The 21,884-nt window shown below is 45.0% G+C and overlaps 1 protein-coding gene across 2 annotated transcripts in view; it reads right to left on the bottom strand.

Moving 5' to 3' along the window:
• The window catches only part of LOC106578757 (zinc finger MIZ domain-containing protein 1), a 396,722-nt gene that overhangs the window by 256,046 nt on the left and 118,792 nt on the right, over positions 1-21,884 (bottom strand). For both annotated transcript variants that reach the window (XM_045702291.2, XM_045702290.2), the window contains exon 2: positions 16,860-16,992. The gene's annotated coding sequence lies outside the window, so the exon portion shown is untranslated. The remainder of the gene's footprint in view (positions 1-16,859; positions 16,993-21,884) is intronic.

Here is a 21,884-nt window from a genome sequence, read left to right as displayed (position 1 = left end):
GAAGTGTCCTACCTCCTAAAGGAACAGCCTTACCTCCTAAAGGAACAGCCTTACCTCCTAAAGGAACAGCCTTACCTCCTAAAGGAACAGCCTTACCTCCTAAAGGAACAGCCTTACCTCCTCTGGTTAGGAGCTCTCTCCTAACCGGAGCTCTCTCCTAACCGGAGCTCTCTCCTAACCGGAGCTCTCTCCTAACCGGAGCTCTCTCTGTGATAAATGAAAAGGCAGGGAAAACACTCACATGGGACTGAACACAGGGGGGGGGGGGGGGGGTGTCTAAGCACGCACACACACATGTCTGGAACTAGCGACTCAAAGACGTAGGTTGACTGCTGGGTGGTGGTGACAAAGGCGGACGGACGGACGGGAGGAGGGCGTGATTTAATGAATGATAGACACGAGTGGAGTGTACATTTCCTGCTATACGTTGATATGAGTCTCAGGCTCAGCTGACTGGCTTAAGGCTTCCATATTTCTGATACGATCCCTGTCTGTCTGTCTGTCTGTCTGTCTGTCTGTCTGTCTGTCTGTCTGTCTGTCTGTCTGTCTGTCTGTCTGTCTGTCTGTCTGTCTGTCGCCGGCATCTGATCTGAAAGAGAGTCCCCCAGGGAGCATTGATCCAACGTAATGAGTTTTTGTGGAAAGGGCTCTCTCTCCCTCTATCTGTCTGTCTTTTACGCTCTTCCTCTCCCCTCTCTAGCTTTCTGTCTTTTATGCCCTTCTTCTCTCTCCTCTCTTGCTTTCTATCTTTTATGCCCTTCCTCTCTCTCTCATCTCCTTCTCTCCTCTCTTGCTGTCTGTCTTTTACTCTCCTTCTCTCTCCACCTCCCACCCAATGGACAGCCCACCTCCCACCATATGTATTATCAGGTTAGAGACACATCACTGTGGGATGCATCCTTTCAACCTTACAACCGTTCTTTCATTGAACTGGGTACAAGAAACGATTATGTTTTATAACAAGGCTATATAATTATAGCATTTCATCTTCATGCATGTTTTTTTTTTTAAACGACTCCTCATTTTCCCCCCAGAAAAAAAATGAAATCTATTTGGCTGAATATAATAACTAGCACAAAAATAAGTTGCCAAAAACATCGCTAGGAAAATACAATCACATTTTTATAATTGAACAGAAACGGCATTGTTCTCTATTGGTTAAATGGAAGCAAAAATAATGATTTTCTTCTCTGTGGCATCACAGCAGCAGCACGTCTCCAACGCGGTTAACCTATATCCCCCATCGCCCCAGTTCACCCTTAATAAACATTAGCTGATTCTAGATCAGCACTCCTCCTCTGAATCGCGCTATGAATAGAGCATTGTAAAGAGTCTCAGAACAAGAGAGCTGATCTAGGATCAGGTCCCCACTGTCCATGCTAAACTGCCATTACAATCGTATTAATTATGATAAAAGGTGAATAAATATATAATAACAACTGATTGCAGATCAGCGTTCCTACTCTGAGAACACCGGACCTGGGACCTCATTTAACACTAAATATCTGCGTGCGCCATTTCTTAAAATACTGCCTACGTCCAAAAATATTAAGATTTATAAACTTGGCGCACGACAGACATGCACGTGTTTCCCGTTCTAAATCAGACCTGTCGTAAACTCCGCGCTGTTGTGAACGAGCGTCATAATTCCGCCTGGAAAACTCCCATCATTTACATTTGTGACAATTACACCTTTATTTGTTCTAAAAGAAAGAGCCATGGCAAATTACAACAAATGTTCTCCGAGGTATAGCCAGACGGCAGAATGTTTTGCAGTGACTTTCACCGATTTCTAAACTTTCAACTATTTCTAAAAGAAAACTACCATGACAAATTGTTGTGAAGTTTGCAGAACATTTTATTTAACAATGTTTTGCATTTACTCCCCCCAAACCTAAATATGCTCCACAACTCACTGAAACATTGTCAAGGCATACTCCCTGTCTGTTCTTCCATTATGTTCTAAAGTAGCCAACATTTTACATTAAAAAAATTATTACAACTAACACTAAAAAACATGAAGAAATGTGATCAGTGTTATTTCCTGATACAATCTACACAGGTCCTTCTAAATCAGCCTGTTTGTATTGGCGGTAGTTTCGGCTTGCCTGGTGACATCACCAGGCGGTAAATTGGTTAATAGACCAATAAGAAAGAGAGTTCCAAACCTCTCTGCCAATAAGAAAGAGAGTTCCAAACCTTTCTGCCAATAACAGCTAGTTTTCCCCTCCCCACTCAGACCACTGCCAGACAGTTCTAGCAGTCTTGCTTTAGAAATATTATTTTGCTAAAAAGCTGTTTTTGTCTATTTTAATGGGAAACGATTATTTACTAAAAAATACTAGACTGTTGCCATGCAACAGTTGTACATGCATGGTACGTTAAGCACATTATCACTTTAAATAACTGTTTTATAAATAAATGCTTTTGCTGTAAACTGGTGTAGCACATTTTTTTTTACATACGCAGCATTTATAAATTTGGCGCCTGGTTTCAATCTAACCGACAATTTTAAACGCAGGTTAGCAACAATAATAACCTTTTCCAGCATACTAAAATGACCGAAGCATTATAAAAGGAGATTGATAACCATATCAACAAAAATACCACAGCTCAATGTCCATATCAAAACACAAGTAACAAATACAGTGCACTTGGAAAGCATTCAGACCCCTTCACTTTTTCCACATTTTTGTTACATTACAGCCTTATTCTAAAAGTGATTAAATAAATACAAATCCTCATCAATCTACACACAATACCGCATAATGACAAGTTAAAACAGGTTTTTAGAATTTCTGGCAAATTTATAAAAAATAAAAAACTGAAATACATTATTTAAATAAGTATTCAGACCCTTTGCTATGAGACTCCAAATTGAGCTCAAGTGCATCCTGTTTCCATTGATCATCCTTGAGATGTTTCTACAACTTGATTGGAGTCCACCTGTGGTCAATTCAATTGATTGTACATGATTTGGAAAAGCACAAACCTGTCTATTTAAGGTCCCACAGTTGACAGTGCATGTCAGAGCAAAAACCAAGCCATGAGGTCAAAGGAACTGTCCGTAGAGCTCCAAGACAGGATTGTGTCGAGGCACAGATCTGTGGAAGGGTACCAAAAACTGTCTGCAGCATTGAAGGTCCCCAAGAACACAGTGGCCTCCATCATTCATAAATGTAAGAAGTTTGGAATCACCAAGACTCTTCCTAGAGCTGGCCACCCGGCCAAACTGAGCAATTGGGGGAGAAGGGCCTTGGTCAGGGAGGTGACCAATAACCCGATGGTCACTTTGAAAGAGCTCTAGAGTTCCTCTGTGGAGATGGGAGAAACTTCCAGAAGGACAACCATCTCTGCAGCACTCCACCAATCAGGCCTTTATGGTAGAGTGGCCAGACGGAAGTCACTCCTCAGTAAAAATGCACATGACAGCCCGCTTGGAGTTTGCTAAAAGGCACCTAAAGGATTCTCAGACCATATGAAACAAGATTCTCTGGTCTGATGAGACCAAGATTGAACTCTTTGGCCTGAATGTTAAGCGTCACGTCTGGAGGAAACCTGGCACCTTCCCTACTGGGGAAGCATGATGGTGGCAGCATCATGCTGTGGGGATGTTTTTCAGCGATAGGGACTAGGAAACTAGTCCGGATCGAGGCAAAGCTGAACGGAGCAAAGTACAGAGAGATCTTTGATGAGGTCATGAGCGCTCTGGAGCAGGTTCTCAGACTGGGGCAACGGTTCACCTTCCAACAGGACAACGACCCTAAGCACACAGCCAAGACAACGCAGGAGTGGCTTTGGAACAAGTCTCTGAATGTCCATCTCTGGAGAGACCTGAAAATAGCTGTGCAGTGACGCTTCTCATCCAACCTGACAGAGCTTTAGAGGATCTGCAGAGAAGAATGGGAGAAACTCCCCAAATACAGGTGTGCCAAGCTTGTAACATCATACCCAATAAGACTCGATGCTGTAATCGCTGCCAAAGGTGCTTCAACAAAGTACTGAGTAAAGGGTCTGAATACTTATGTAAATGTTATATTTTGTTTTTGCTTTGTCATTTTGGGGTATTGTGTGTAGATTGATGAGGGGGGAAAAACAATCGAATCTATTTTAGAATAAGGCTGTTACATAACAATATTTGGAAAAAGTGAAGGGGTCAGAACATAAGACGTTGGCCTTAATTGACCAAAACATTATAAAAGTCGATTTAAGGCAAAAGGCAGTAAATATCTAATAATATTTTAAAAAGGGGAAAATAAGAAGATTGTCAAAACAATATGAAGACCTTAGATGAACCTCAGGGCATTGTAGCCTGGCAAAGACCACTGGGCTGTGTGTGTGTGTGTGTGTGTGTGTGTGTGTGTGTGTGTGTGTGTGTGTGTGTGTGTGTGTGTTTCTAGAAAAAAAACTGAACAATTAGGATATTAGAGGAAACAGACTCTTCCTCCATCCACCACACAGAGAGGTTGTATCCCAAATGGCATCCTATTCACCCATTTGGGCACCATTCAAAAGTAACGAACTCCATAGGGAATAGGGTGCCATTTGGGCTCGAGTCAAAAGCAGTGCACTATATAGGGAATAGGGTGCCATTTGGGACGCACGCTGAATGATAATGGTAATCCAAGCCAGCATACAGGACATGTTCAGCTATTGAATTTGAGATGATGGCATTAACACCATAAAATGGTGTAAGATGTCAACTAAAGGGCAGAAGGAGACGATCAAACAGGACATGATGTTACTGTGTGTTCATGTATCAGCAACAGGTTGAATTTAGTTGAGTTGCCACATCATTTCTACTACGTTTATTTATTTATTTAGTTGTTTATTTTATAATTTCTTAAGATCTAAAATGTATAGATCAACACGTTTTGTTCTTTATCGTGATTCAACACGCTCCTGCAAAGTTCACGTGTTCAGCAGAAAGCACTTCAAAAACGGTTGTGTTTAATCACCACAGATGGAAACCACTGGCCTATCTTTGACTTCCCCACAGATGGAAACCACTGGCCTATCTTTGACTTCCCCACAGATGGAAACCACTGGCCTATCTTTGACTTCGCCACAGATGGAAACCACTGGCCTATCTTTGACTTCGCCACAGATGGAAACCACTGGCCTATCTTTGACTTCCCCACAGATGGAAACCACTGGCCTATCTTTGACTTCCCCACAGATGGAAACCACTGGCCTATCTTTGACTTCCCCACAGATGAAAACCACTGGCTTCGCCATCTATTGTTATCTCCAAAGTTGAGCATTTTTCCATAGATTGCGTCCGTGAATCCGCCATAAATAGAGTTAGAAAGTATAAAATGAAGCTACATTGTATTGGACATGGTGTAACCTTTAGTAAGTATGATTGGGGAACTATTTCATGCTGGGAAGATTCGTACATGAGACCGTACAGCAAAGTCAAGTCAGCCCGTGGTCATGGTTCTCACGGGGGAAGTCAAATGATAGGCTACAATGACTTTGCTCATGATCATGCACGCCGCCAACTACATGTACTGTAACTACACTTTTCTTGAATTTTTCTTTTGCGGGTGTCTTTTCACTATCTGGATAGACACTTGTGGTTTCTGGCTAACGTTACACCAGTCTGCATTTTCCATGTGAAAGCTATGATCCCTTTTTTGATGGAGATGGAGACGGAGGGGAGGAGAAGAAAGGAAACAAGATTAAAGAAGGATTTTTTTTACATTGGTTGTGTTTGTGTGCCATTCAGAGGGTGAATGGACAAGACAAAAGATTTAAGTGTCTTTAAATGGGGTATGGTACTAGGTGCCAGGCACACGGGTTTGTGTCAATAACTGCAATGCTGCTGGGTTTTTCATGTTCAACAGTTTCCCGTGTGTATCAAGAACGGTCCACCATCCAAAGGACATTCAGCCAACTGGTCACAACTCTAGGAATAATTGGAGTCAACATGGGCCAGTATCCCTATGGAATTATTTTTGACACATTGTAGAGTCCATAAGCAATCATAAACAATGGTAAGTGTTGAAATCCTCTTTCTTGTGCTTTTTGAGGTAGAACGACCCAGCCGTTAAATTCCACAATCACCTAAAGGAACGATACGTCCAAACCTTCCATCGCAAAGCCCTAACCTTCTAGGAGATTAACCTAGAGAAGAGTCCCCTCAGCCAACTGGTTCTGGGACTCTGTTCATAAACAGACACCACAAAGCCCCTGTTTCTAACAACAGAAAGGATTTCAGACCAATCTGCGATGGTGGGGGTCAAAAATCCTCTTTCCTCTTTTTTTGGTCAATTTTTTAGGTGGAACGACCCAGCAGCAATTTCAAAAGACCTGCTTTTTAGTCACCTTTACACAGTGGGAAGGATTAACACACTCTTTGTTTGAGTGTTTATAGTTTTAAAGATTTTTGTATTAGTTGTTCAGTTCGAAAAGTGAAGCTCCCTTTAGCCATGACTCTCTCTAAAGCACTTCCACACTATGGCAGTTTTTAGCATAAAGCTAAAGAGGAGAAGAAAAGGATGTAGTTGTTATTGTAGGTTAAAGGAATACTTCAGGATTTTGGCAATGAACTAGCATTAGCGAAATGACTGGAAGTCTATGGGTATCTGCTAGCAGGAAGTCTATGGGTATCTGCGAGCAGGAAGTCTATGGGTATCTGCTAGCAGGAAGTCTATGGGTATCTGCTAGCAGGAAGTCTATGGGTATCTGCTAGCAGGAGGTCTATGGGTATCTGCTAGCAGGAGGTCTATGGGTATCTGCTAGCAGGAAGTCTATGGTATTCAACCACTTTGTTATGGGAAGCCTAAACAGTTCAGGAGTAAAAATGTGCTTAACAAGTCACATAACATGTTGCATAGACCCACTCTGTGTACAATATTCTACAACGGGTTGGTCACAACAAGCATTGTGATTGCTTAAAAGAGAGAAAGAGAGAAAGAGAAAGGGAGAGACAGACAGACAGACAGAGAAAGAGAGAGAGCGAGACACAGACCCACAAAGAATTTGAAAACAAATCCAATTTTGATAAACTCCCATATCTATTGGGTGAAAAACCACAGTGTGCCATCACAGCAGCAAAACATTTTCACTTTTGTTAATTATATATTTCACTTGCTTTGGCAATGTAAACATATGTATCCCATGCCAATAAAGCTCTTAAATTGAATTGAGACAGAGAAGGACAGACAGAGACAGGTAGAGACAGACAGAGAGCTAGACAGACCAAGAGAGCAAGAGCGAGAGATAGAGAGACAGACAGACAGATACAGATAGAGAGACAGACAGACAGAGCAAGAGCGAGGAATAGATAGAGAGACAGACAGAGAAAGAGCGAGGGATAGATAGAGAGACAGACAGACAGAGAGAGACAGAGAGATAGAGACAGAGAGAGAGACAGACAGAGAGACAGACACAGATAGAGACAGACAGAGACAGACAGACAGAGACAGATAGCAAGAGACAGAGACAGATAGATAGAGAGAGACATACACAGATAGAGACATACACAGATAGAGAGACATACACAGATATAGAGACAGATAGAGAGACAGATAAACAGAGAAGTATAGAGAGAGACAGAGACAGACAGACAGACAGATAGATAGAGAGACAGAGACAGACAGAAACAGAGACAGTGAGCGACAGACAGAGACAGACAGAAACAGAGACAGTGAGAGACAGACAGATAGAGACAGACAGACAGATAGAGACAGAGACACAGACAGAGAGACAGACAGAGAGAGAACAATAATTATTGGAAAAACGACACTCTACAACCCAAAAAGGCCTGTGGATCTGATGGTATTTTAAATGAAGCGATCAAGTATACAGAGCACAAATTCAACACTATCCTCACAGCAGGTTATTTTCCCCGATATTTGGAACCAAGGAATGATGACACCAATCTATAAAAATGGAGACCAAATTGGACCCAAATAATTACAGAGGAATTTGCATTAACAGAAACTTGTGGACAATTCTCTGCAGTATCATAAACAGCACACTACGTCATTCCCTTGACGAACTCAACGTTCTGAGCAGAAGCCAGATTATCTCACATTTCCACCCGCCACACTCTAATTGACAAACAAGTAAACCAAAACAAAATAATAAAAAATAAAAAAATCTACTCCTGTTTTGTAGACTTCAAGAAAGCATTTGATTCAATTTGGCACAAAGGTCTTTTTATAGACTAATAGAAAGTGGTATTGGAGGGAAAACATATGATGTTATTAAATCAATATAAACTAAAAATGAATGTGTGGTTAAAATTGGCAACAAACCAACAGACTTCTTCTCTCAGGGACGGGGAGTGAAACAGGGCTGTCCAATAAGTCCAACACTATTTAACATCTACATTAATGAATTGGCAAAAAACATTAAATAATCGGCAGCACCTGGTATCACCCTAAACAACACTGAAATCAAGTGTCTGCTGTACACAAATTACCTGGTGTTACTGTCTCCCACTAAGGAGGGTCTGCTGTAGACAGATGACCTGGTGCTGTTGTCTCCCACTAAGGAGGGTCTGCTGTAGACAGATGACCTGGTGCTGTTGTCTCCCACTAAGGTGGGTCTGCTGTAGACAGACGACCTGGTGCTGCTGTCTCCCACTAAGGAGGGTCTGCTGTAGACAGATGACCTGGTGCTGCTGTCTCCCACTAAGGAGGGTCTGCTGTAGACAGATGACCTGGTGCTGCTGTCTCCCACTAAGGAGGGTCTGCTGTAGACAGATGACCTGGTGCTGCTGTCTCCCACTAAGGAGGGTCTGCTGTAGACAGATGACCTGGTGCTGCTGTCTCCCACTAAGGAGGAGTTACAGCAGCACATAGATCATCTCTACGGGTTCTGTCTGGGCTCTGACCGTTAACCACAGGTTCTGTCAGACCTGGGCTCTGACCGTTAACCACAGGTTCTGTCAGACCTGGGCTCTGACCGTTAACCACAGGTTCTGTCAGACCTGGGCTCTGACCGTTAACCACAGGTTCTGTCAGACCTGGGCTCTGACCGTTAACCACAGGTTCTGTCAGACCTGGACTCTGACCGTTAACCACAGGTTCTGTCAGACCTGGGCTCTGACCGTTAATCACAGGTTCTGTCAGACCTGGGCTCTGACCGTTAATCACAGGTTCTGTTAGACCTGGGCTCTGACCGTTAACCTAAAGGAAAAAAATGACTATAATTATATTCCAAAAGAGGTCCAGAAATCAGGACGACAAATATAAATTCTATTTGGACACAGTTCTATTGGAACACACCAATAATAACACGTATCTAGGACTAAATATCAGCAACACAGGAAGCGTTCACATGTGAACGAGCTGAGAGACAAAAAGAGCATTCAATACTATTAAAAGGAACATTAAAATATAAATTCCAATTAGAATCTGGCTCAACATTTTCCAGTCAGTTCTAGAACCAATTCCTTTATATGGGGAGTAAAGCACGGGGTCCAATAATGAATTTACCAAATGGGACAAACATCCAATTGAAATACTGCATGCAGAGTTTTTCAACACTGTATTGCAAGTACAAAGAAGAACTCTAAATAACGCCTGTAGAGCAGAACTGGGCCAATACCACCTCCTCATTCAAATAGAAGAAAGATTTTACAACCATCTTCATCACACTTCATCACACAGCTCTACAATGTCAAGAGATGAAACAAGAGAAGAGTTCCCTCAGCCAGCTGGTTCTGAGGTTCAGTTCACTAACCCAAACCAACCCCATAGAGACTCAGGACAGCACTCAGCCAGCTGGTTCTGAGGTTCAGTTCACTAACCCAAACCAACCCAGTAGAGCCTCAGGACAGCACTCAGCCAGCTGGTTCTGAGGCTCAGTTCACTAACCCAAACCAACCCCATAGAGACTCAGGACAGCACTCAGCCAGCTGGTTCTGAGGCTCAGTTCACTAACCCAAACCAACCCCATAGAGACTCAGGACAGCACTCAGCCAGCAGGTTCTGAGGCTCAGTTCACTAACCCAAACCAACCCCATAGAGACTCAGGACAGCACTCAGCCAGCTGGTTCTGAGGTTCAGTTCACTAACCCAAACCAACCCCATAGAGACTCAGGACAGCACTCAGCCAGCTGGTTCTGAGGTTCAGTTCACTAACCCAAACCAACCCCATAGAGACTCAGGACAGCACTCAGCCAGCTGGTTCTGAGGTTCAGTTCACTAACCCAAACCAACCCCATAGAGACTCAGGACAGCACTCAGCCAGCAGGTTCTGAGGCTCAGTTCACTAACCCAAACCAACCCCATAGAGACTCAGAACATCTGGCCCAACCAAATCATCACAAAACAAAAAGGAAAAATATATCACCTATTGGAAAGACACCACAAGGGAGAGAGAGAGGGAGACAGAGTCTTATCCCTGTATTGTGTGAAAGTTAGGGGGGGTGTGTGTGTGTGTGTGTGTGTGTGTGTGTGTGTGTGTGTGTGTGTGTGTGTGTGTGTGTGTGTGTGTGTGTGTGTGTGTGTTTTAACAGCCTGTCTGCTGCTACAGCTGCTGATACCACTGGATGCTACAATAGAATATAAGGTAAAAGAAGACATGAAATCCTCAAGACTCTCTCTCTCTCTCTCTCTCTCTAGTTAATGGTAATACCCTCTTAATAACACTTCATCAAATGTATGTTAGATGAGAAGCTAGGTTGTCAGACAGCATGTACGGATCAGATTCTCAACACGAGGTGAGACAGTAAAATAGCTATACAGACACCCATTCCCTATGTAATACACTATCTTTGACCAATACCCCTAAGGACCCTGGTTAGTCTTGGTCAGAACTGTAGGGAATAAGGTGCCATTTAGGATTCTGCCCTGGCCAAGGCACCATGCCAGTCTAGCACAGGAACCATGTGATCCAGATGGCTATGACAGATATTACTGTGTAGTAAACAACCACACACACACACACACAGAGAGACAGACAGAGAGAGACAGAGAGAGAGAGAGAGAGACAGAGAGAGACACAGAGAGACACAGAGAGAGAGAGACAGAGAGAGAGAGAGAGAATGTATAATTCAAATAGTATAGTTAATATGGCTACTGTTCAGTTGCAACGCAATACCAAACCCTGGTGCCTTAACAATTTGGTTTATGTGCCAGACAAGTAGCAGGGTGACACAACCACCCCCTTTTATCTTGTTCTCTCTCTCTGTCCCCCTTTACCTTGTTCTCTCGCCCCCTGTGTGTGTCTCTCTCTCTCTCTCTCTCTCTCTCTCTCTCTCTCTCTCTCTCTCTCTCTCTCTCTCTCTCTCCCATTTATCTTGCTCTCTCTGTCCCCCATATCTTGTTCTCTCCCCTTTATCTTGTTCTCTCTCTCCCCGTATTATTGTTCTCTCTCCCCCCTATTTATCTTGTTCTCTCTCTCTCCCCCATTTAGTGTAGTCTGGCCCAGGAGTGTGAAGGTGAACGGAAAGGCTCTGGAGGAACGAACCGCCCTTGCTGTCTCTGCCTGGCCAGTTCCCCTCTCTCCACTGGGATTCTCTGGCTCTAACCCTATTACAGGGGCCGAGTCGCTGGCTTACTGGTGTTCTTCCATACCGTCCCTAGGAGGGGTGCGTAGCTTGAGTGGGTTGAGTCACTGACGTGGTCTTCCTGTTTGGGTTGGCGCCCCCCCTTGGGTTGTGCCGTGGCGGAGATCTTTGTGGGCTATACTCGGCCTTGTCTCAGGATGGTAAGTTGGTGGTTGAAGATATCCCTCTAGTGGTGTGGGGGGCTGTGCTTTGGCAAAGTGGGTAGGGTTATATCCTTCCTGTTTGGCCCTGTCTGGGGGTATCGTCGGATGGGGCCACAGTGTCTCCTGACCCCTCCAAAGACCATGCCTCAGGACTACCTGACATGATGACTCCTTGCTGTCCCCAGTCCACCTGGCCGTGCTGCTGCTCCAGTTTCAACTGTTCTGCCTGCGGCTATGGAACCCTGACCTGTTCACTGGACGTGCTACCTGTCCCAGACCTGCTATTTTCAACTCTCTAGAGACAGCAGGAGCGGTAGAGATACTCTCAATGATTGGCTATGAAAAGCCAACTGACAATTACTCTAGAGGTGCTGACCTGTTGCACCCTCGACAACTGTGATTATTATTATTTGACCATGCTGGTCATTTATGAACATTTGAACATCTTGGTCATGTGCTGTTATAATCTCTACCCAGCACAGCCAGAAGAGGACTGGCCCCCCCTCAAAGCCTGGATCCTCTCTAGGTTTCTGTCTAGGTTTTGGCCTTTCTTGGGAGTTTTTCCTAGCCACCGTGCTTCTACACCTGCATTGCTTGCTGTTTGGGGTTTTAGGCTGGGTTTCTGTACAGCACTTTGAGATATCAGCTGATGTAAGAAGGGCGATATAAATACATTTGATTTGATTTGATTTATCTTGTTCTCTCTCGCCCCTATTCATCTTGTTCTCTCTCTCCCTCTAAATCTTGTTTCATCTCTGTCCCCATTTATCTTGTTTTCTATCTCCCCCCTAAATCTTGTTCTCTCTCTGTCCCCCTTTATCTTGTTCTCTCTCTCTCTGTCCCCCTTTCTATTGTTCTCTGTCTCTCTCCCCTTTATCTTGTTCTCTCTCTCTCCCCCATTTTCTTGTTCTCTCTCGCTCTCTCCCCCTTTATCTTGTTCCCTCTCTCCCCCATGTATCTTGTTCTCTCTCTCTGTCCCCCTTTATCTTGTTCTCTCTGTCCCTCTTTATCTTGTTCTCTCTGTCCCTCTTTATCTTGTTCTCTCTGTCCCTCTTTATCTTGTTCTCTCTGTCCCTCTTTATCTTGTTCTCTCTCTCTCTCTCTGTCCCACATTTATTTTGCTCCCTCTCTCCCCCCCATTTATCTTGTTCTCTCTCCCTCCCCCCTTTATCTTGTTCTCTCTCTCTCCCCCTTTATCTTGTTCTCTCTCTCTCTACCCCCTTATCTTGTTCTCTCTCTCTCTGCCCCCTTATCTTGTTCTCTCTCTCCCCCTTATCTTGTTCTCTCTCTCCCCCTTATCTTGTTCTCTCTCTCCCCGGTATTCTTGTTCTCTCTCTCCCCCGTATTCTTCTTCTCTCTCCCCTATTTATCTTGTTCTCTCTCTCCCCCATTTATCTTGTTCTCTCTCTCCCCCCTAAATCTTGTTCTCTCTTTCTCTGTCCCCCTTTTTCTTGTTCTCTCTCTGTCCCCCCTTAATCTTGTTCTCTCTCTCTCCCCCTTTATCTTGTTCTTTATCTCTCTCTCTCCCCTTTATCTTGTTCTCTCCCTCCCCCTTTATCTTGTTCTCTCTCCCCTCCTTTATCTTGTTCTCGCTCGCTCCCCTCCTTTATCTTGTTCTCTCTCTCCCCCCTTTATCTTCTTCTCTCCCTGTCCCCCCTTTATCTTGTTCTCTCTCTCCCCCATTTATCTTGTTCTCTCTCTCTCTCCCCCATTTATCTTGTTCTCTCTCTCTCCCCCATTTATCTTGTTCTCTCTCTCTTTCCCCCTTTATCTTGTTCTCTCTCTCCCCCATTTATCTTGTTCTCTCTCTCCCCCATTTATCTCATTCTCTCTCTCTGTCCCCCTTTATCTTGTTCTCTCTCTCGGTCCCCCCTTTCTTGTTCTCTCTCTTTGTCCCCCCTTAATCTTGTTCTCTCTCTCTCCTCCTTTTTTCTTGTTCTCTCTCTCTGTCCCCATTTATCTTGTTCTCTCTCTCTCCCCCTTTATCTTGTTCTCTCTCTCTCCCCCTTTATCTTGTTCTCTCTCTCTCCCCCCTTTATCTTGTTATCTCAATCTCTGTCCCCTTTATCTTGTTCTCTCTCTTCCTCCCTCCCTCTCTCCCTCCCTCTCTCCCACTGGTTGAGCAGCCCATCCTCCTTTAGTCTTCCAGCGAGAGTGTGGGGTCAAATCTCTTGATATTTGGAGGGGGGGGGCAACTGTTCAAGCAAAGCACATTTGGTGCACTGCTGTGTTAACAGACCGACCCAGAGGGCTGAGGGCTGCTGGGAATAACTCACATTCTGATGTTAACAGACCGACCCAGAGGGCTGCTGGGAATAACTCACATTCTGGTGTTAACAGACCGACCCAGAGGGCTGAGGGCTGCTGGGAATAACTCACATTCTGATGTTAACAGACCGACCCAGAGGGCTGAGGGCTGCTGGGAATAACTCACATTCTGATGTTAACAGACCGACCCAGAGGGCTGCTGGGAATAACTCACATTCTGGTGTTAACAGACCGACCCAGAGGGCTGAGGGCTGCTGGGAATAACTCACATTCTGATGTTAACAGACCGACCCAGAGGGCTGAGGGCTGCTGGGAATAACTCACATTCTGATGTTAACAGACCGACCCAGAGGGCTGCTGGGAATAACTCACATTCTGGTGTTAACAGACTGACCCAGAGGGCTGCTGGGAATAACTCACATTCTGATGTTAACAGACCGACCCAGAGGGCTGAGGGCTGCTGGGAATAACTCACATTCTGATGTTAACAGACCGACCCAGAGGGCTGCTGGGAATAACTCACATTTTGGTGTTAACAGACCGACCCAGAGGGCTGAGGCTGCTGGGAATAACTCACATTCTGATGTTAACAGACCGACCCAGAGGGCTGAGGGCTGCTGGGAATAACTCACATTCTGATGTTAACAGACCGACCCAGAGGGCTGCTGGGAATAACTCACATTCTGATGTTAACAGACTGACCCAGAGGGCTGAGGACTGCTGGGAATAACTCACATTCTGGTGTTAACAGACTGACCCAGAGGGCTGCTGGGAATAACTCACATTCTGATGTTAACAGACCGACCCAGAGGGCTGAGGGCTGCTGGGAATAACTCACATTCTGGTGTTAACAGACTGACCCAGAGGGCTGAGGGCTGCTGGGAATAACTCACATTCTGGTGTTAACAGACCGACCCAGAGGGCTGCTGGGAATAACTCACATTCTGATGTCCCAGGCTGGGTGGAAGGGAGTGGAGACACGAAGAGGGGAGAGAGGAGAGACGAAGAGGGGAGAGAGAAGAGGGGGATTTATTTGTGGTTTTACTTGTGCTTACCACTATGTTTTTCCATTCTAATATGTGTGTATATATATTGAGATAGTGTTTATTGTGTATTTTATATTGTATTTTGGAAAAGAAACCTAAGCTTAATATATCTTCTCTGTTAAAAAAAACTGGTGAGATAACAACATGTAGAAACAAGAAGAGCATGTTTACAATAGAGCCATATTAGCTAAACAGAGAAATACTTGTTACATTCAGCTATAGATGACTAGCCTATTTGATTAGCCTGCCATGCTAATAGCCCCAGCAAGAGTCCTGTACCATTTCATAAGTCAATCAGCATCTTTCTCAAACGTGTTCTCAATATATATTACAGAGGGCTATTCATTCATATGTTGGCTTTGGAAGCATAGCATATTAAGCTCATTTAATCAAACTGGAAAGAAAATTGTCAAATTAACCAAAATCTGCCTGCATGCGTTCTCGCTCAAAGAAGATGTCAAATTTTAATTTCACAATGTCGTCAAAGTTAATTAGTATTTATTCATTTGTTTAATATTTCTTATTATAATAATTATCTTTGTTTCACATTTTTTATGTATTTATTAAACACAGAACATCTATAGGGAAAAATACTATCTAGAAAATGAACGGGGAGGGGGGGTTAAAAGATGAACTAGCTAGGAATGCTAGTAATGCTAGCAAAGTTCATCTGGAGGTCAAGACATTTATTAGGAACCTCCTCTTGGCATTAGTCATGGGAGTGGACTTAAGAAGGCTCCCTACTCCACACACACGCGCGCGCGCACACACACACACACACACACACACACACACACACACACACACACACACACACACACACACACACACACACACACACACACACACACACACACACACACACACACACACACACACACACACACACACACACACACACACTCCCTCTGCCTTGCGGCTCAGCATACAGCAGCCAACCCAAACCAACCAGGCCAACTGTATGGCATATTTATCCAACTGATGGATACAATGGCCTTCATATGTAGGTCTGCAAACCAAATATGTTGTCCAACCAAGCACTATCCCAGTGTTTATAGCAAGTAAGACCAACCAAACACTATCCCAGTGTTATTAGCAGGTAGGACAAACCAAACACTATACCAGTGTTTATAGCAAAAGGTACCAACCAAACACTATCCCAGTGTTTATAGCAAGTAGGACCAACCAAACACTATCCCAGTGTTTATAGCAAGTAGGACCAACCAAACACTATCCCAGTGTTTATAGCAAGTAGGACCAACCAAACACTATCCCAGTGTTTATAACAAGTATATAACAGTTCACTGAGAGAACAGACAGGCTCTAAAGTCTATTTACAGTAACAAGCCTCTCCTGCTGTCTTCCAGCCACCAGCTATCTGTGACATTTCCTCAACAAGCAGGGAGTTTTCCTGAGAATGAATGAAGTGAACAACACTCATCAGGAATAGTTTAGGGATCTAGACATCCGCTGAATGACCGTAAAGCCCGATTACCACTATTCTGACCCAAAGCAAAAACAATGCACTTTCCAGCATGGTTTCAGATGCAAAACCAGGCCAGTCCAGTACAATCCAGCTCAGTTTGGCTCAGTCCAGTACAACCCAGCTCAGCTTGGCTCTGCCCAGTACAATCCAGCTCAGCTTGGCTCTGCCCAGTACAACCCAGCTCAGCTTGGCTCTGCCCAGTACAACCCAGCTCAGCTTGGCTCTGCCCAGTACAACCCAGCTCAGCTTGGCTCTGCCCAGTACAACCCAGCTCAGCTTGGCTCTGCCCAGTACAACCCAGCTCAGCTTGGCTCTGCCCAGTACAACCCAGCTCAGGCTCTGTGGTGGGAAAAGGACGAGATGGTTTAATGAGGAAAGGAACTCACCTGTGTTGACTGTAAATCCTGGATTCTTCTTCTTCCTCCGTCTCTCTCTGTCTGCCGCCACCTCAGACCCCCCCACCCCCCCCCACCCAGTCACATGTCAGGTAGGGGTCCTCCACCCCAGATTCTGCTGCTCCTAAAAAAAAAAAACATTGAAGAAGTTTAGTTTATTTGCTCTGACAGTTGTCATTAAAAACGCTTAAGTACTTTGCTTTTACAAATTAAAAAAAATGTTTTGACAATTTTTAAACTGTCACCCCATATTTCATTTCACATCTGTCACCAAATTAATTAATTAATTCATTCATTCATTCATTCATACCAACCTATTCTCTACATAGTGCACCTACTTTTTTTATACCAGGGAACATAAGGAACCCTAAGGGGCTTTGGGACGTAGGATAAACAATAAACCTCTCTCTATAACACTACTGGTCCTCTCTCTATAGACAGTACCGGTCCTCTCTCTATAGACACTACCGGTCCCCTCTCTATAGACACTACCGGTCCCCTCTCTATAGACACTACCGGTCCCCTCTCTATAGACACTACCGGTCCCCTCTCTATAGACACTACCGGTCCTCTCTCTATAGACACTACCGGTCCTCTCTATAGACACTACCGGTCCTCTCTATAGACACTACCGGTCCTCTCTATAGACACTACCGGTCCTCTCTCTACAGACACTACCGGTCCTCTCTCTACAGACACTACCGGTCCTCTCTCTACAGACACTACTGGTCCTCTCTCTATAACACTACTGGTCCTCTCTCTATAGACACTACTGGTCCTCTCTCTATAACACTACTGGTCCTCTCTCTATAGACAATACTGGTCCTCTATATCACTACCGGTCCTCTCTCTATAACACTACCGGTCCTCTCTCTATAGACACTACCGGTCCCCTCTCTATAGACACTACCGGTCCCCTCTCTATAGACACTACCGGTCCTCTCTATAGACACTACCGGTCCTCTCTATAGACACTAACGGTCCTCTCTATAGACACTAACGGTCCTCTCTATAGACACTACCGGTCCTCTCTCTATAAACACTACCGGTCCTCTCTCTATAAACACTACCGGTCCTCTCTCTATAGACACTACTGGTCCTCTCTCTATAGACACTACTGGTCCTCTCTCTATAGATACTACTGGTCCTCTCTCTATAAACACTACTGGTCCTCTCTCTATAGACACTACTGGTCCTCTCTCTATAGACACTACTGGTCCTCTCTCTATAGATACTACTGGTCCTCTCTCTATAAACACTACTGGTCCTCTCTCTATAGACACTACTGGTCCTCTCTCTATAGACACTACTGGTCCTCTCTCTACAGATACTACTGGTCCTCTCTCTAGACACTACTGGTCCTCTCTCGAGACACTACTGGTCCTCTCTCTACAGATACTACTGGTCCTCTCTCTAGACACCACTGGTCCTCTCTCTATAGACACTACTGGTCCTCTCTCTATAGACACTACTGGTCCTCTCTCTATAAACACTACTGGTCCTCTCTCTATAGACACTACTGGTCCTCTCTCTATAGACACTACTGGTCCTCTCTCTATAGACACTACTGGTCCTCTCTCTATAGATACTACTGGCCCTCTCTCTATAAACACTACTGGTCCTCTCTCTATAGACACTACTGGTCCTCTCTCTATAGACACTACTGGTCCTCTCTCTATAGACACTACTGGTCCTCTCTCTACAGACACTACCGGTCCTCTCCCTACAGACACTACCGGTCCTCTCCCTACAGACACTACCGGTCCTCTCTCTACAGACACTACCGGTCCTCTCTCTACAGACACTACCGGTCCTCTCTTTACAGACACTACCGGTCCTCTCTCTACAGACACTACCGGTCCTCTCTCTACAGACACTACCGGTCCTCTCTCTACAGACACTACCGGTCCTCTCTCTACAGACACTACTGGTCCTCTCTCTACAGACACTACTGGTCCTCTCTCTATAGACACTACTGGTCCTCTCTCTATAACACTACTGGTCCTCTCTCTATAGACAATACTGGTCCTCTATATCACTACCGGTCCTCTCTCTATAACACTACCGGTCCTCTCTCTATAGACACTACCGGTCCCCTCTCTATAGACACTACCGGTCCCCTCTCTATAGACACTACCGGTCCTCTCTATAGACACTACCGGTCCTCTCTATAGACACTAACGGTCCTCTCTATAGACACTAACGGTCCTCTCTATAGACACTACCGGTCCTCTCTCTATAAACACTACTGGTCCTCTCTCTATAGACAATACTGGTCCTCTATATCACTACCGGTCCTCTCTCTATAACACTACCGGTCCTCTCTCTATAGACACTACCGGTCCCCTCTCTATAGACACTACCGGTCCCCTCTCTATAGACACTACCGGTCCTCTCTATAGACACTACCGGTCCTCTCTATAGACACTAACGGTCCTCTCTATAGACACTAACGGTCCTCTCTATAGACACTACCGGTCCTCTCTCTATAAACACTACCGGTCCTCTCTCTATAAACACTACCGGTCCTCTCTCTATAGACACTACTGGTCCTCTCTCTATAGACACTACTGGTCCTCTCTCTATAGATACTACTGGTCCTCTCTCTATAAACACTACTGGTCCTCTCTCTATAGACACTACTGGTCCTCTCTCTATAGACACTACTGGTCCTCTCTCTATAGATACTACTGGTCCTCTCTCTATAAACACTACTGGTCCTCTCTCTATAGACACTACTGGTCCTCTCTCTATAGACACTACTGGTCCTCTCTCTACAGATACTACTGGTCCTCTCTCTAGACACTACTGGTCCTCTCTCGAGACACTACTGGTCCTCTCTCTACAGATACTACTGGTCCTCTCTCTAGACACCACTGGTCCTCTCTCTATAGACACTACTGGTCCTCTCTCTATAGACACTACTGGTCCTCTCTCTATAAACACTACTGGTCCTCTCTCTATAGACACTACTGGTCCTCTCTCTATAGACACTACTGGTCCTCTCTCTATAGACACTACTGGTCCTCTCTCTATAGATACTACTGGCCCTCTCTCTATAAACACTACTGGTCCTCTCTCTATAGACACTACTGGTCCTCTCTCTATAGACACTACTGGTCCTCTCTCTATAGACACTACTGGTCCTCTCTCTACAGACACTACCGGTCCTCTCCCTACAGACACTACCGGTCCTCTCCCTACAGACACTACCGGTCCTCTCTCTACAGACACTACCGGTCCTCTCTCTACAGACACTACCGGTCCTCTCTTTACAGACACTACCGGTCCTCTCTCTACAGACACTACCGGTCCTCTCTCTACAGACACTACCGGTCCTCTCTCTACAGACACTACCGGTCCTCTCTCTACAGACACTACTGGTCCTCTCTCTACAGACACTACTGGTCCTCTCTCTACAGACACTACTGGTCCTCTCTCTACAGACACTACTGGTCCTCTCTCTACAGATACTACTGGTCTTCTCTCTACAGACACTACTGGTCCTCTCTCTACAGACACTACTGGTCCTCTCTCTAGACCCTACTGGTCCTCTCTCGAGACACTACTGGTCCTCTCTCTACAGATACTACTGCTCCTCTCTCTAGACACTACTGGTCCTCTCTCTACAGACACTACTGGTCCTCTCTCTACAGACACTACTGGTCCTCTCTCTACAGATACTACTGGTCTTCTCTCTACAGACACTACTGGTCCTCTCTCTAGACCCTACTGGTCCTCTCTCGAGACACTACTGGTCCTCTCTCTACAGATACTACTGCTCCTCTCTCTAGACACCACTGGTCCTCTCTCTATAGACACTACTGGTCCTCTCTCTATAGACACTACTGGTCCTCTCTCTATAGACACTACTGGTCCTCTCTCTATAAACACTACTGGTCCTCTCTCTATAAACACTACTGGTCCTCTCTCTATAAACACTACTGGTCCTCTCTCTATAGACACTACTGGTCCTCTCTCTATAGACACTACTGGTCCTCTCTCTATAGACACTACTGGTCCTCTCTCTATAGACACTACTGGTCCTCTCTCTATAGACACTAATGGTCCTCTCTCTATAAACACTACCGGTCCTCTCTCTATAAACACTACCGGTCCTCTCTCTATAAACACTACTGGTCCTCTCTCTACAGACACTACTGGTCCTCTCTCTACAGACACTACTGGTCCTCTCTCTACAGACACTACTGGTCCTCTCTCTACAGACACTACTGGTCCTCTCTCTACAGACACTACTGGTCTTCTCTCTATAGACACTACTGGTCCTCTCCCTACAGACACTACTGGTCCTCTCTTTACAGATACTACTGGTCCTCTCTCTAGACACTACTGGTCCTCTCTCTAGACAATACTGGTCCTCTCTCTACAGATGCTACTGGTCCTCTCTCTAGACACTACTGGTCCTCTCTCTATAGACACTACTGGTCCTCTCTCTATAGACACTACTGGTCCTCTCTCTATAAACACTACCGGTCCTCTCTCTATAAACACTACTGGTCCTCTCTCTACAGACACTACTGGTCCTCTCTCTACAGACACTACTGGTCCTCTCTCTACAGACACTACTGGTCCTCTCTCTATAACACTACTGGTCCTCTCTCTATAGACACTACTGGTCCTCTCTCTATAGACACTACTGGTCCTCTGTCTATAGACACTACTGGTCCTCTGTCTATAGACACTACTGGTCCTCTCTCTATAGACACTACTGGTCCTCTCTCTATAGACACTACTGGTCCTCTCTCTATAGACACTACTGGTCCTCTCTCTAGAAACACTACTGGTCCTCTCTCTATAGACACTACTGGCCCTCTCTCTATAAACACTACTGGTCCTCTCTCTATAGACACTACTGGTCCTCTCTATAGACACTACTGGTCCTCTCTCTATAGACACTACTGGTCCTCTCTCTATAGACACTACTGGTCCTCTCTCTATAGACACTACTGGTCCTCTCTCTATAGACACTACTGGTCCTCTCTCTATAGACACTAC

This window comes from Salmo salar, chromosome 19 (genome assembly GCF_965601325.2).
Source record: "Salmo salar chromosome 19, fSalSal1, whole genome shotgun sequence".
NCBI classification, from domain to species: domain Eukaryota; kingdom Metazoa; phylum Chordata; class Actinopteri; order Salmoniformes; family Salmonidae; genus Salmo; species Salmo salar.
The sequence above is the reverse complement of the archived record's forward strand: the minus strand, read 5'-3'. Positions and strand labels throughout refer to the sequence as shown.